Here is a 17651-nt window from a genome sequence, read left to right on the forward strand (position 1 = left end):
CTAACTCAAATACAGGAGACTTGTTGAAGCAAGAGTATCTCCCATCATTGTCAAGTCCCACTCATACTGCATCAGGTTTTACAGCAATAGATACAAGACCTGACAAAAGAAATCCTCTCAAAACAGATGAATCTACGCTATTACACTCATGAACAAATAATTCAATTATTCGTCTCAAGGTAAATGGAGGTTTCACTTCTTGTTATATTGTGTGCAGTTATCTGGCAGAATGCATTGCAGGGAGAGCACCTGCTGGAAAGAATCATGACTTTTTTTTTTTTTTTTTTGTTAAGGCAAGCTAATTTTATAATCAGTAGCAGCAATTTGTTCTATTATTTAAACAATGTTAATATTGTGGAATCATATATTTTGAAGAATAAGTTTTCTCCATGGAGGCCAGAATACTTATTCTTCATTGTGGAAGGAAACATGCCTCATGGGCTCCTTGTTACACTCTATACTGGAACAAGGTTGGAAGCTGGCTTTTCTTATTCCATAGGTGTTGTCTAAAGTCAGAGATAGGATGATGAAGCCGATTGAGAAACACAGTATGAAAAAAGGAAGATTTAAAACAAAATAATTTTTATTCACCTCCCAGACAAGATTCTGATTCCTAGATCATTATCTGTTTGCTTCTGATTTGCTTCCAGAGACAATTACTATCATCTTGCAACATTTTACATAATTTTTCAGTTTCAACAGGGCAACTAAACAGACTTTTAACTGGAGAATATAATATAGTTTTCTTTAAAGATTCAACTGGCTTCACAGTATACAGCTAATGAGCTATCTAAAAGTGTATCAGTGAAAAGAGCTCATTGTGCTGTGTCTTATCCTATCTGTAAATGAGTCTTTAAAAGCTCTGATCACTATCTCTATACCATCCTCAAACAAAAGGATACATTGGCACCAAGCAGCAAGAAAAGCATTAAGCTGAAATGTTAGAGGAAAAAAGCTAGTTAATTGATACATAGATTTCTCAAGATGATAGCTTCTGCTTGAAGAAAAATAAATCTTCTGTCATGAGGATAAAAAACAAAAAGCCATTTAAATCCAGATAGAATGCAATGGCACCAAAACATTGAAAAATCTGCTTTTGAACCTCGTTTCTCTAACAGACAAGTACACTTCTCACTGCTCTTCACTTAATATACTCAATAGTAAAGTACAGAAAGAACCGGTTCATCATTATCACGAATTTGCCAATTATAAGAAAAACATGTTGGTGAATATAAATGCTTTGTGTTTGACGTTGTTCTCATTCCTCTACTTTTCTTGCTATGGCAGGTAACTATCTACTTCTCTCCTATGGATTGCTATTGGGAATTTTATCTTTCAGAGATCAGGAACATGCTGGAAAATTATTTATTTCTCATCAAACACGTAAGGCAATTTAGAATCCCCAGATAAGGGAAGGAATTCCTGCAGTTCTTCCAGAAAAATTCCAGAGTTGTTGAAACATTTAAATAAGAAAACCAAATTTCCAGTCATCTTGCATGGACTGTGAAAAGAACACAGTTCAGTACTAAAAGAGATGTCCTCCCACCTGGGTGGTTATGCACTGTAACACAGAGGAAGGCTTGATTGCACGTTTTTAAGAGAGTCATAAGTAGCCATCATCTCACATTCAAATAGTTCTTTGAAGTATCTTAACTCATGGTGTGCCTTGCAGTTGATCACATCTCTATTTCTTTTGAGAGTTTCTTATTTATCTGTCATTGCAGATGTTCGTGATAGACAATTCACATCCCAAGGTCATGGAAGTAAGTGACCTTTTTGCTGACTCTTCCATGCATTGCAAGATAATGCTTAAAGGGTTAAGCTGATTTTGTGTGGATCGTCAGTGACATCCAGTGGCTATTCAAGGTGATCGCAGGTGTGCGATGCCAATCCAGAGTCCCACTGTAGTGGAGCGATACGAACTGAAGAGGACGTTAAATAGCTGACTATGTTCCTTGTCCTGGTTGATCTTATATGCTGTGAAAATTATAATTATTGATTTGTTTTGCAATATTATTATAATTAGCTGCATATTTTTCTTCTGTGGAGCCCAGTTCTTCCAAGCATATCTTGTCCATTCTGTCATCACAAGTAGAAAATGGAATTGCCCAGGAGATAGCCCTTATGTCAAGAGTGTATAATAACCAAAAGGACAATCACATGAGGGGAAAGGGAAGGGGAAAGAAAAAGGAAAAAAAAATACTTAGACCCCACCACTCTAAATTTCATTGTCTAAACTACACGGTGAACAGGAACACCACTGCTGAAAAAATCATAGATGGTTTTTATTTTGTTACTTCATGATATTTAATTCAGTCCATGTCTTAAATCTCTTCTTCTGTTCATAACCAATGAGACATATTCCAGGTTTAGACTCTAAATTATCAAACCAATTTTCTATCACAATACCACCCATTTCTTGTTTTGTTCTGTTTTAAATGAAAACCAGTTACTTTGAAATCCTTTTTTTTTGTCTTTCCCAATTTCTGTTTCAGTTTCACTCTGCATAGACTGGGTTGTCTTCTTATATCTGCATATTATTCCAGCATAGTCCCTACACAGTTTGAGGATCTAACCATGCATGTGTTGGCCTTGATAACTTCTCAATCTCCACAAAAACTTTAAGTCTGTTTTCTAGCTATTCATGCTAGCTCATGCTTGCCATCTCTACTGTATATGTTTATGAGCTGTATGAATAAGATGCAGGTCTCTGCCTGTGCTTGGTGGCCTGTCTGTGTACAGAAATTTGTAAGCCTGTTACAGGCTCTGGCTAAGGAACTCTCCTCTCTACCCAATATTCTGCCTGGTCACCACCAATAGGTACATTTCCAAGCAAACCAGAAAACTTTCCAGCTCATTTAACCTGTGAATTAAAACCACATTTCATTGTCTTCTCAATTGTTCAACTTAAAAAAAACCCAAACAAAACCATCCCAAAACAACCAAAAAACCCCACCTATATCTTGGTACTATAAATAATTCATTAGCTTGTTCTCTAAACTCACTACCATTTTATGTTCATTAATATTTTTACAAAACAATCCACTGCTCAGTAGCATAAAAAAAGTAGAAGTTTGGGTTATGACACACAAAATAATATTCAAACCATACTAAATATTTCTATCTCATTGGCACTTAGCTATCAAAGTCTATGTACCTCAAAACATAGAGATTTTGTCCAACCAGAATCTTTTTTAATAAAGGCCAAATGCCAAAATGTGGTGGTTTTATATCTGGCCAACAGCCAATGAAATACCAAGTGTAATACCATTTTAATGTATAAATATTTATTCAAAACTAGAATATCATGTAACAATGTACTTCTAATGCATCCATGAAATAATTTTCTTTTCTTTCCATGTACAACATATTCTAAAGCCCGTTTGTTATAACTTAACCAAAAAAACAATGGGGAAATGCAGAAATGCAGGACAACACACAGAAGTTATACTGATCAGCATGAATACTTTTCTGTGACAGAAATACTGTTCTCTTTTACCCTCCTGGTGCTGTCAGGGTACACCAAAAACAAGAACTTGTTCACTTGGCTAAAACAACCTATCTTCCCACTTCAAATATAGAGATTCAATTCATAAGCAATTAAGATAATACAGAAATCTGAACAATTCATCATCATCATCATCATCAGTGCAGTGCACATTTCATATTTGTAACTAGATAAAGGAAAATTATTAAATTGCTACACTAAATCACAAGATTAGAATGCATACTGAAATGGACAAAATGAAAAGAGAGAAAATAATTCTGAATCTCAGTCAAGTGTGATTAGTTTACTTAATATATTGAGAGATATCATTTTACTTTTGGTAGTAACTGTTATCTGCAGACCTGCTTTTAAGGAAGACAGTAAAAACATTCACACATCTTTTAAAATATTAAACATAGGTTTAGAAATTGATTAGGTCATAGAAATGCATTTGTAAGGCAGAACTGTCTAAGGGAAAGAAATACACATAGATTAGGGGAATGAAATAGATCACTAGATCATAGATCACATAGATCACTAAAACTACTTGAATATTTGTTGTCAGGCACTTATATCCTGTCTCTCAAGTTCTCCTAAATATTTGCTCTGAATTGATTCTAAAACCTAAACATCAACACTAGTACTGAATGAGAATAAAAAAATTGTTATGTAAAATAGATGGCACAACTTCAAATCACAATTGGAAACACTCTCAAAGCCTTCCAAGGGATGAAACAGCATCAGATGAGGGAACCTCAGGGATCATTTACAAAGATGCCTGTTCTTCAATCACTCTTTAAATTGAGTAAAGTAAAATTTTGTGACTTAAGCCAAATGTAAATTACTTCTTAAAACAAAAGCAAGGCAAAATTCTCTTCTTGTATCCCTTTTTATTTCCTTTTTTCAATGTAACATTAAACTTACATTAAGTTTTTTTCCATAACAAAAGCAGTTCAAAACATGTACAAAGTTCTCCGTAACAATGGTGCATTAGTGACAAACCCTATGCTTTTTAAGCAGAAAGAAATCTACATACATAATTACTGTCTTCTGTATTCACCATCTTACTGCAAAATAAGAGGATAGGTGTCAAAATCTACTCTGAAGTTTCTAAATTGTTTTGTGAAAAAAGGTGATTCCTAATTAGGAAAATCTTTACTCAATTTTCCCATCCCCACCTCCTCCACCCACTGAGGGTACAGATTATTCTGTCATAGCAATTTTTTCAAGCATACTGAGTTATAAACTCACAAGAGTTCCATTTGTCTGTTATTCTGATCTCCCTCATAACATGTCCAGTGCATGCCACATATGGATTCCTATGTCTACAGTAAGCATTCATATATGTTAAAGACCAGAATGTGCCTTCCTGAGTTCATTAAAGTTACCCTGTACAAGTGACCCTCAGTGTGAGGAAAAGTGAGATGGTACTCCATGGGCTTGATTTACCATATTTCTCTAGTTTTTTCTGTGACTAAATTCCATTTCTAAGGTCCCTTGTGAAAACAGAGGGCAGATTCTGCTGCCAGGGAAAGGAAAAACAATCTCTAATTTGTCTCTTATGCCTGACCCTTCTGCTGAGACATGCATTCATCTTCATTCACAGCCCAGCTTAATATACTGCAGTTTGACATCCTAGTGTCTGAAGCCACACAGCAGTTTACTGTAATGCTAAAGTGGAAGTGAAAGAGGGAAAGGTATCATTTTGTCACCAGATGGAAAGATGAGCAGAACGGGGTTTGACGGGATGCTTAATAAGTGTGTTAGAGAACACTGCCAAAATGGTAGATCTATTCTTTAATGCAATGATTTTCCTATAGGTATTCTCTACTCTTTAAAGGAAGACCTCAGACCTGATTTTACCATCTTTTCTAAAAAAGTGAATAACAGCTTAATTTGAAAATAAACCTTCCATCTCTGTGGTACAAGGAAATTTGTTCTTAATTACTTTGTTACCAAATGATAAAAAATGATTAGAAATTTGTTAGTTGGTCACGGGGGTTTTTTTAACTTTTTGTTACCCCTTACTCATTTTCACTCTCCATTTTATAAGCTCCTTATCTAGCCTCTTATTTTCTATGTAACAGGGGAGAAGGTGAATGTTCAACTGAATTTCTTTGTGATTTTTATTTTTTGATGAGGACAATCTTTGTTATATAGTAGAATAACTTGGATAAGGCCAATTATCGGTCTCACATTGATTAAGAAAATCTGTCATTTTGGTCAAGTTTTACATATTGAATTTTAATCACATTACATTTTTAAAATCTCATTAAAAGTTTTTGGGTTTTTTAACACAGTTGGTTCACCAGCCCTCTATTTCATTTGATTTCTAATCTTGGTGTGACAGAAATTGCATGTATTTAGAAATTAAATAATTACCAGAAGGTTTGCAAAAACAGCAGAAGCACAAATATTGATTCAGCATCTAACCCACTTTACCTTCATTGAAAGTTAAGTGTTTGCTAACACGGCTAACACTGGATGCCACAATGGTTGTGGTGTATCTTGCTGAACTTAAATCTTGAGTTAATGTAAAGCCCATGTGATACGAAAACATGTTCATGCTTCTTATAAATATTTTTATAAAGATATTTGCATTACTGTGAAGCCAAACTACATTAAAAGTGTGCCTATTCCCCTCTGTAGTGTAGCTACAAGGGTATACATTTGCATTTAAGAAGTTTAACTGTATTTACACATCTCATAGCTTTGCATTGTAGATATATAAAAAGGAAACAATTATAGCCTCCTCATAAATTCACTTTTTTATATAAATAAATGTCATCTTATGGTATTAGTATAAGATATATTATAACCAAAACTAACACAACATATTGTAAAGATTTAATCACCCTTGCTGTCTATAGATCAGAAAGCCTAAGAGTATCTATCAGGGATTTTTTTTTTATGTACTCTTTTATTCAGACGAGGAGAAATTATTCTTGATCTGTTGTTTTGTTTAAAAGCAAAAATCAAAATATATAGTAACACAGACTTTCAAAGCACACAGACTTTCGTGTGTCACTGAAACCAGACTTAAGAACTTATTTTTTTCTGAAGATTTGTGTTTATATCACTTTTGACTTATTACCAGAGAAGCATTTGCATTATGACACAATTCCTTGGAGAAGCTGCCACTTCATTTTTGTTCACAGTCCTTGAGATACTGTATTCACAAAAGAAAATTTTATGGCTGTAATTGACCAAAATGTAGAAAGTAAAACAATGTAATTAGTATATTCATCTTGGAAAGAAACTGATTTTGAGATTCATTAAGATACACAAGGTTTCTCCATAGAAATAAGTCATGTCCACTTTCAGAAAAAATTAAAAACTCATCAGATAATGTAGCTACTCAGTGATAGCATTGATTCAAAATGTTCCAGTCAGAGCAGTAAAAAAATGAAAGAACGCTCTGATAACTCTAGAAAATAAAATAAAGGTATCTATCACAAAACTGAGCTTTTCCAATGCTAACATTGCTTGGTGAAGAAAAAAAAAATGAAAGAAATTTTAAAAAGCATTAAACCAGTCAAGCTGAAGGCTATCTCATGGGTGGCATTTCCATAGCCACATGAAGCACAAGAGGAGGCCTCTCCATTGGCACAGTAACATAAGCAATACATAAAAACTCAGTTGTTATATACGTGTATGGACATGCACAGGGATTTCTTCAGTAACATTCCCATTTGGGGTAAACTCCCTGGAAACAGCAAACAGATGGAACAGAAACTCTTACCACTACACACACCATCAGAGTTAGTTTATTGTACCTGGGGAAAAGTGTCATACCATTTAAAGATCTGTAGCAAATTATTTTCAGAACAACCAGGGATATCTAGGAAGTATTCTGAGAACACACTATCATTTCATGTAGCAAAAAAAGCCCAAAAGGCACTGTTTAGTCAGAGGTATTAACTACTAAACATAATTTAAGATTTCCTGGAGCTGTGTGAAATCATGTATGTGGGCCTGGAATTTAAGGAAACAACAATATTAAAGCAAGAGTAAAAATGTCCTAAAAGATGCTGCATTATGAGTGATTCGACACCATTCCACCAATACCTTTCCTTCAGGAAAGAAAACATGTTTAAAATCTGGTGTCTCTATATGCAGGCAGACTATTATGCTCTGTAAATAGGTTTAAAATGTCCTAACATTTTTGAGGCTTTCTTATCTCTTGCTCATTTACCTTTCTTTAGATTGCTTTCACACTTTTCCCCCTTTCCATTAAATTATTCAAGAACTCCTCTTTATAAAGGTCACAGTCATAAAAACCAGGGAACAGGAGCAGTAACATGTGATTCACAGGACCAATGAGGCAGCACACAAAGTGGATTGTGAAGGACTCATAAAACCTGAGGCCAGAAGGAATCGTCAGATGGTCTAATCTGATCTCCAGTATATGACAAGTCATTATATGTCACTTATATAGACCAGAGAGTGAAAATGCCTCAGCTTTTCACTAAAAATGGTAATGTTATCTCTTCGGCAACTAACTGCAGGCAGGGGCAAGTTGACCAAACTTATTGCTAGTATCTCCCATGAAGGTTATCCTATACTTCATGGAATTATTTCTGTATCCTATGAAACAAGATTCAGGGAGATTTACTACTCAGAGCAGAGAGAAAATAGCACTCCTTCTTCCAGCTTCCTCTTCATTCTGGCAGAGGTTCAGTCTGGCACCAGCACTGCCTTGACAATCAAGCACAAACAGAGGCTTTGACAAGCAGAAACAACTCAAAGTAGGCTCATGAGCTTCACTGTGTGATTTGTTGCTGATATAGATCCCAGCTGAGTTAAGTTAATGAAGCCACTGCCTAATTAAACCATATCTTTTACTTTTTTACCTTTCTGCCACAGACAACAGATGGGTTTGGCTAGTACTTACTTTGGCGTACTCATTGTTTTCTTTGGTGGCTTTGTTCCAGTGGCTCATAATTTGCACTGTTTAAAATAAAAGTAAAATATTGTAAAAGGTGGCCAAATTCTTGTTTGCATTTATATTCCTTCAGTTTCCTGTCACTGGTTCTTCTTATGACTTACCTCTAATGAAAATAAGCCAATATCCAATGGCGCTGCTAACACACTTCATTCAGGCCACCTTTCAATCTTACTTCTGCCATTCCAAACAAGTGCCACTTCTGAAGTATTGCAGAGCAAGTCATTTTTGTGCAGTATGTAGATAATATTTCTGGCTCTGCTTTGTACCTTCTTCGCTTTTACAAGTGAACCCCAGATCTGTGTGGAGCAATATAGCTTGATTCCAGCAGCACTGATCACACAGCCAAACTCCGTGCCTTCCCGACTTGGCTTCACTTACATGTCCACTGACCACTGACTCCCACAGTTTTCAGTAAACTTATTTCCCATTCTGTAGATCTAGTTCTCATTCTGTGTTTTGTTGGGTTTTTTTCTTTATGCAAAAATTTTGTCATTATGATTACAAATGTCTATTAAACTGCCTCATCATTTTAGGAGAGACAAATACTCATCTTTTAAACTCACTACCATGCTTCATGTCCTGCATAAATTCTACTGATTCTATCTATCTATCTATCTATCTATCTATAATTTAACATAAAACTGTTGAGAAAGGTATTGAATAACTTTGGATTCAATACCAAAAGCTTGCAGCAACTCCCTAAGTAAAACTCATTTAATAACAATTTCCCATTTATGGGTTATGTTTTCATCAGCATGTTAATTATGGTTGATTTAACCACATATTTCTCATTGATATCTTACAGCATTAATCTTTTTGTCAGATTTTTAGTTATTAAATACATTAAAATTATATATTCATACATTAATGCCTCATTCATACATGCTAAATGCCTCAGTAATAATTCAAAGATATAGTTACCTTTCTGAGGGAAATTTGTAAAAGGCTGGTTTGACAAGACTTACTTGCTATAAACCCACATTGAATGGCATTAATTATATTCCTAAACAATACTTGCAGTAAACAGCTAGTGAACAATCCATCAAACAAAATATGTTTGCACACTGTATTTGGCCTCTGTCAAGAGAAGTCAGTAGGAGTGTTTCCATCCATTCTTTAGTCTTTGGATAAGGCCTTTATCAAACACTTTAAAATGTGCACATTAATTTCAAAGTCAGTCTGTTTACTGACACTTCATAAACATGTAGAGGACTACATTTAGTGAAAAAGCTTACTTGCTACAAGTGATTCATCCAGCTTTAGAAAAGCTGTATCTACAGAGCACTGAAATACTGGAGTTAACACTATTTCAAGGTCTTCCCTTTGCGCTTCAAGTTGATAATCGCTGTTCATATTTTGTTGGCTTTTCACAGACGACACCACTAAAAAAGAATTGGAATGCTTCAAATGCAAGTAAGCAGATAAATAGCACAAGGCTCATGGGCTGGCCTCAGTAGGAATTCTTTAGAAAATGCTAGAAGAGAAAATGAATACCTTGTTGCTAAGTTACCTTTGTTTCATTTAGTGCCATAATTATTTGTTGCTTAAAGAAGAAGCATTGACATTTTCCCCCTTAGTCCCTGCCATATGGAAGAGAGGCTTTTAAGATTCTCTTATGAGAGGTGCACATTTATAAGATATACCTTTATGTTCTCCAAGTGGAAGAATCAACATGCTAGGGGATAATCAAGACATTTCAGGTTTCAAAAACTTCTGCTGTTCCAAAATAATTCTGATATTTCTGACAGTTTATTTTTAGAAGCAAATATACTTCCTAACTACTTGATTATATATTTCCCTACTTTTTAATCAATCAGGAAATGTGCAGATAAAATTATCTGTCATACACTTTAATCACTAAGTAGAACTGTTTCTCCCTTCTGGAGGGTTAACAAAACAGATGGTATGAGTGAATAGGCTCATATTTCAGTTTTTAATCACACTCACCACCAGAGGTCTTATTTGGGTCCATATGATTTTGATGTATTTACCCTAAAAACAATAAAGAAACACTGTAAATTATAAATAATGCCAAACCAAATGCCATCCTAAATATATTCAGCTGAAGATGTGTGGAAATGCTTTCCTGAATTTTGTGGGAAGCGATTTTTACCTGAAGACCTCGAAAAAACCTTTGAACATCACGATGCTTCTATGTATGTGTAGGTGTGTGTAGAAATATTAATCTTTTGTTCTTGAAGCAGAGACAGTAAAGGATACTTGAACCATATAGATAAAGGGATGCAAGCAAAGTCACAAACTAAGCCAGTAGCAGAGCTAAGCAAAGTAGCTGGATCCAGTATTTGATTCTGATTCTTAATGATGTATTTTAGACAAATTCTGAAGACAAACCTTTAGCACTTTCTTCTTCTTCCAGATGTCAGTTACAGCCTGGCATCACAAGTATGTGGGAATAGAAATACCGCTGCACCCCGGGCTGTGTGAGCCATGGGATAGATAGAGTGTCCTGTGGCTGTCAGCTTAAAGTGCTGATGTACCACTTCAATGCTTATACACAGAAATAGTGGAAGCTATAGAAAGTGTCAAGAAGAGCAAATTAGTCCTTCTTTTCTGTATTGTCTCTTGAATCACATCCACAAAAATTGTATGCATAACATTTTTTTCCTTTGGAAGTTTTCCTAATCAGATTCAGAAAAACCTATGCTCAGAAATAGATGTGATGAGTCCGTAGTACCAACACAGTATGAAGCCATCCATGACCCAAAGCAGCAATGCATGTTTTTTAGTACATATTTGACCAGTAATTTTAGTTTAAAAATCTTTGGGAGGGGGGGAGTGGGGCGAGGGGGGAAGGAAAGGAGCCATAGTAACATTTCTCTCTAATGTCAAGGAGAGGAGGCAATAGTTCTTCCTTCATTCAAATTCTTGATTGCATAGTCCAAAACCTAAATACCTGAGCAATGAACCAACAAGACACTGGGATAAACACATGAAAGAAGATAATGTATTTATTTAGTCAAATAAGTAGCTTGTCCTTCCCAGGGAAGCTCTTCCTTACGCGTCGGAGCTGGTTACCTTACTCCTTGTCATGTGTCTCTATAAACAGCAGCTGTTTCACTGTTATTTGACAATAGACATAAGCTCAGTGTTTGACAAGCAGTCAGAAATGAGGAGCTATACCCTTGAAAAATAAGCAGTGTGTTAAGATATATAAAGAACCACCAAGAGAGAGAAAAACCCTAAAAATATTTCTTTAATCACTTCCCTTACAGGGTTACTGAATCAAAGAGAAAGTCCTAGGTTTATTTCAGTATCATTTCACCTTGCTTTCATCAACTCCCATGCTGCATTTTTACATTTTCTACCTATTTAAGGACCCACTGAGGAACATGTTCACACATTCTTACTCATTTATCTTTGTCACTTGTAATTACCAGAGTGGCCATTTTCTTACTTGTGCATATTCCCGCTCTACTCCTCTTTCTTTCTTTCCTCCTAGGAGGAGTGTGACACTCTTTATTCTAGGCACCCTTGGCTGTACCATCTGTAGGAAGATCAAAGACAGGGTCATATCCATCTAATAACAAGAGAGGAAACAATACTGTAGGTGAACACTCTATTAGCCTCCTTCTTCATTTTATTCAGGTCAGTGCTCAGGGACTTTCAGATGTCTTTGAACAAATGGATGTGAAAATGAAAGACAAGTTATAAAGAAATAAGTTTCTTTTCTTACGCAAGTTAGGCTGATAGGTTGAACCATGCAAGTGTTATAATAGTGTTTTCCCTGGGCAGCTCAGGAAGTATCTTTTCTGAACAACCCTTACCCTTCAAAATAAAGCATAAAAATCTGCTTCCATCTTGAGACTTGCAGCTATTAAAAAATGTCCAGAGGCAATAAACTGAAGACTTGTGTAGGATACTGAGGACATTTATTATTGACAGGAAATCAGTCTTCCATGATAGCTGAACTCCAAGATCTCTCTACAGAGGGGAACAATTTCTCCACTGGTGTAAACAGGCAAAGCTTTACTGACTCTGGTAACGCTGCATTACTTTATACCAGCAGAGAATTTAAACTAAAATCTTAAATTTATTTTGGATGCCTGGAACCCAAAGTTTGTGTCACTGTGCTGTGAGAGCACCCAGAGCACAGGGCTACAGAGGACAGGGGCTTGTGGCTGTCATGAAGCCTGTCTTCTGCACCACAACTGCACAGCAGGAAGAACACGAAAAGCAGTAGCCATTAGGTTTCACCTTAGGAGACTTTCTCATTTCTATCTCTTTCCAAGAATTTTTGGTTCAGCTGACTACCCTAAAGAATAAAGCAGCTGTTGTGATCCTCTTAGTACGTCTGAGTGCTATGTAACTGAGACAGCCTGTGTGTGTCTCATTGAAAAATATTTATATTAACTAAAAATCAGACACCACATTTCTTGCTGGAACAAAACTTACATATATGACAATATTTGGAACAAAAGTTCCAAATGCTTTTCTCAGGTGTTCTTTTGTGGGTTTTTTGAATAAAAATACTTCTTGTGTATTACAGAGAAAGTCATTGAAAGGATGGAGAAATATTTTCAAAACAGAAGACAGAAATAAAGCCCACAAAAATTCAGTTATGTCAGTATATGTGCATATGAGACCTTTTCTAGTGCTGATAATGCTGTCACAGATACTTTGTCTAATGCTGGTAATATTGAGTGTTGCAATAAAATCCTATGAAGAAGTTGAACATGTGCAAAGTTTCTAAAAATGGCATTGATATTGACTCTAGCATCCTCTAGCTGAGGGCTTGCTCCTTTATTGGATTATTTTTTCCCAGATGGAATTATATAAACTCAACTTTTCATCTGTGGAAAAGTCCCAGGCAGTTAAATAGAAAACACATTCCTACTGCAGCGTTCTAGAGGATGTTCCAGTGTTTCTTTTGTTAACAGCTTTTTCTCCACTAAACTCAGTTTTTCAGTGGGCTCTCAAAAACTACAAATGATTAATTTCTCTGTTCAGTAGGTCATCTAAATAAATTCCTAACTTCATGAATATGGGTAGTTTACTTGAAGATATTGAGAGTGCTTTTACTACATGGTCAATTCTAAGTTAATGGTAAGAGTTTTGCTAAATTAGGGCCATTGTACATGTATATAAGATTTTTCTATATATATCCCCTTAATGTAGAAAAATATATAATATTTATAACATATTATAAATCATATAAATATAAAATAATAAAATAGAAATAAATATAATAGTATTACAATATATAATAAATATGTAATTCTGTTGCTATATTAACAGTGTTTAAGGAAATCAGTTGGTGCATTCAATGATCTTGTCTTGAAAAATCATAGTAATTCCTGTCTTTCAAAATTTCTTTGGGTAGTTGTTGCAGTTCATATAAGTTCAGTCTTTTAAAATAATTGTGTTACTGTGGATCAGTAGGAGGGTAAGATGTGTTTTTCTCGGCCTGCTTGCCTGAGTAGGTAAGAAAAATAAATATATCACATAACTTATTGTTTAGTGCCTACCATATTTAAATATGCCACGCTATTAGTTACAAACCATATTTTTCCAAAAAAGAAAAGACAGTATTAAACAAGGCATTCCTCTAATCAAACTCTGCTATACAGCTCCTTGCCACTCTTTAGAGAACCAGATGTCTCATTTTCATATATACAAATGTTGAGGTAGCAATCACTGTACAGGAATAGCTGCTGAGGCCAATTTTTTGTGGGTTTTGTAGGTTTTTTAAAGCTTGTATTCTTTGAAATAACCCACTGAAACCTTGGAAACTACTACTAAGAAAGCCAGCACTTCACCAGACTATCATGGGGCTACATTTGTTTTACAGACTTACTTGAAACAGAGCCACAGGTAGAAGCATAGTCATGTAGATTATAGCTGCAGCACACAATAAATAAAAAAAATTGAAAGAATTAGTTTAATAGACAAAGAAATTACAAGATGTGGATAAACAGACCTTCAACAAAACAATGTCCCTTGCCACATTAAATGAGAACAAGTCGTCTTTTTCCTCCAGGATGTAAAGGAATAGATGATGGGAATATGAGTCTAAGAATCGAAGCTGATGGAAAATACTCCTTTCAGAGTTGAGATATTTTGAACATGATGACAAAAGTCTATTATTTTCAGGGCAGCTCATTAAAATGTATGAAGGTGTTGCCAGTATTAGAAAGATACCACTTACAATAAAGTCAGTAAATTTCAGAGAAGGTCATACCAAAGATCCTATATCAGGTGAAAAATACCTATATGGTGCTATAATGGGACTCAAGAATGTGCTGGCAGAAGTTCAGGTTTCTTAGGTCACCTGTCATCATAACAGTGACTGCTGGTTCTAAGAGAAAGATGAACGTATTTTAAGAGAGCTCTCTGTGGATTCAGCAATTGTCTTCAGCTGCACAGTGTCAGAGTCCTTGTCTGTTCCAAAATAAGTTCAGATCAGTAGCACAGAGGTATTTTACCAAGTGCTGTGGTCCATGCAATTCAGTGGACAGTGAAATAACCTGGTCAGAGATGCATGTTTTGTAGACATGCATATTCTGACAATCTGGAGCTCAAAAATCTGTATTTATGGTTAAAGTTGTTGAAGGATTTTGTTGAATTGCTTTTGCATTCTGTTGGAAAAGTGCTGTCATTATTAATTGGTCTTTCATTTTGCTATTTTCCAGGCAGTTCTCACAAATCATAGGCAAATTTTAAATTCTTTAGGACAGGAGCTGTCATTGGCTTTCTATTTGTAAAGTGCCTAACACAGTAGTTTGCCTTTTGGTCCACCTAGAATATCAATTTCAAATAAAATACCCATCATCTATCTCAGCTAACCTTTACCTGGGATAAACATAAATATTACAACACACACAGAGTTGCAGTAATAAGGTAAAAATCAGCACACCTCCATATGAACTCTCCTTACACAGATTTATGACCCAGGAGAGATGCTTGTGAAGTTCAAACTTTGAGAAGGATGGAGAAGCACTTAAGTTATTGAATGAAAACTTTTCTTAACCCTGAATAAACTCTTTTCACAACAGTTGCACGGAGGACCATATGATCAAATTTTCCACACAGTTCTAAAATGAGGTGGAAACATGTCTGACTGTTCAGCATTGATAGCATATCCTTTTCCAGGAGAATAAGAAAAGCAAAAGCAATCACAACAGTGATACTACAGTACATGTAACCTATCAAAAGTGTTTTAACAAGCAAATTCACAATTCATGTTGATGTATGAACTACAGTTTCCATTTGAACTACTGTGCCGTGTAGTTTCAAAAAAGACAGGCCTTCCAAACTTTGCTTAAAAATACAGGAACTAAAGCAAATGAACAAACTGTTTAAGAAATTGTTAAATTTTCTCTATTGTTACAGTTTTAGTCAGTCAAGAGACTTTTCATGGAAACTAAAATAAAACAAGTTCCAAGTCAGATCGTAAAAGGCAGGTGTCATTTTTAGATGGCATTCAATCCTCTGACCACGCATGGGTTTCCAGTAGCCTCTGAAGCAATGTCATTCTTTAAGTTACAATACAGGACTCAGAAATATGAGTGTCCAGGGTGATTGCCTTGTCCAAATGTTTCTTTTAAATTAAAAAAAAAAAAAAATCAAGAAGCCACAGAATCACAGAATATTTTGATTTGGAAGGCCACAGCCCTTGACTTGTATTGATAACTTTAAAAAAGTCTACTTTCAAAGGCAGATGGAAATCCGTGTTCCTGGTTAAGTCTATTAACAGGATGGGTAACAGACAAAAAGTGTTTTTCATTGCAATTTTTTCCTTAGGAAATAATCTTGGTTAACAAAACACTGGAATAAAATAACTGAATAAACAATATGGGAGTTTGGCTGAATGACAGGCTACAGTTTCACAAGCCTTTTCCTTTAATTTTGGAAATAGAGCAGTCCTATTTTACTGTACTTTTACCTTTTTATCATATTGTACTTGAACAAACATCCGATTAAACCAAATCCTTGGATCATTTGTGTGGTTGATCATAATGGACTCCTGAAAAGTAAATTTCAGGTATTGAATACTGAAATTAACTAGTATCTGTAAAAATTGGTATAACATTGATGCTGACAGTTCATAGCATTATAGAGTTCACGCAGTTCAGATCTCAGATCTCTCCTGAAGCAAGCTGAACAATCAAACCCAGCCTTAATAATTTCATCTTTCTGGGTAGGAGTACACCATTCTTCAGCTTTCTTAATTCTATTGTGGTCTTTGGGATCTCAGCAAGTCTGTACTTTTGCATTGTTTCCACTGTATAATCTTCACCATCGTAACATCATTTTATGTCTCTACATGAAACTTTAACTTTCCTCACAACGGAATCTGGCAGATAAAATTTTGAGCAGGCAGCTTGCCACCAGAAATGCTGATTCTCCAATAAGAAAATCTCTTCTAATTTACTGTACAAACCACATATCCTGGACCTTTGTCGGACTCCCTGATGTCTCATTTGGAAAATCATACAGAAATAACTAAAGGCCAAGGCCCATATGTAATTACCCATTAAAACTAACAAAAAAAAAAAAATAAAAAAGCTCTCAGATTGATATTCCTGAGGATTACTAGAAGACAAGTTTTCCTTCTTCATGTTTGTGTATTTACCTCCCAAACAGGTAAACTTTGGTTGAGTTTTATTCTGCAAGAATCACCTCAGCTATGTGAAGTTTTGGGCACCACAACTTATGAAAGATATTAAACTTGGAGAGCATCCAAGGGAGGGCCACAAGGATGGTGAAGGGCCTTGAGGGAAAGCCGTATGAGGAGCAGCTGAAGTCACTTGATCTGTTCAGCCTGGAGGAGAGGAGACTGAGAGGAGATCTCATTGCACTCTACAATTTCCTCATGAGGAGAAGAGAGGGGGCAGGCACTGATCTCTTCTCTGAGGTGACCAGCAACAGGACCTGAGGGAATGGCCTAAAGCTGTGTTGGGGATGTTTAGGTTGGATATTAGAAAAAGGTTTTTCACCCAGAGGGTGGTTAGGCACTGGAGCAGGCTCGCCAGGGAAGTGGTCACAGCACCAAACCCAACAGAGGTCAAGAAGCATTTGGACAATACTCTCATGGTGTCATCCTTGGGGGTGTCTTGTGCAGGGCCAGGAGCTGGATTTTGGTGTTCCTTGTGGGTCTCTTCAAACTCATGATATTTTATGATTTTATGAACTGCACCTTGGTCTCCAAAAGACCAAGAAAGAGTTTTCCTATTCCCTGCACTTATAGGCAAGTAG

At 35.7% G+C, this 17651-nt stretch overlaps 1 long non-coding RNA gene across 1 annotated transcript in view; it reads right to left on the reverse strand.

The window, feature by feature from the left end:
• Positions 1-202: 202 nt before the first annotated feature.
• The window catches only part of LOC125326694, a 31914-nt gene continuing 14465 nt past the window's right edge, over positions 203-17651 (reverse strand). Inside the window, exons 2-4 of the long non-coding RNA XR_007203946.1 lie at positions 10383-10427; positions 8382-8437; positions 203-2121 (exon numbers count right to left, since the gene is read on the reverse strand). This is a non-coding gene — a long non-coding RNA (uncharacterized LOC125326694). The remainder of the gene's footprint in view (positions 2122-8381; positions 8438-10382; positions 10428-17651) is intronic.

Source organism: Corvus hawaiiensis, chromosome 5 (assembly GCF_020740725.1).
Source record: "Corvus hawaiiensis isolate bCorHaw1 chromosome 5, bCorHaw1.pri.cur, whole genome shotgun sequence".
Taxonomy (NCBI): Eukaryota; Metazoa; Chordata; class Aves; order Passeriformes; family Corvidae; genus Corvus; species Corvus hawaiiensis.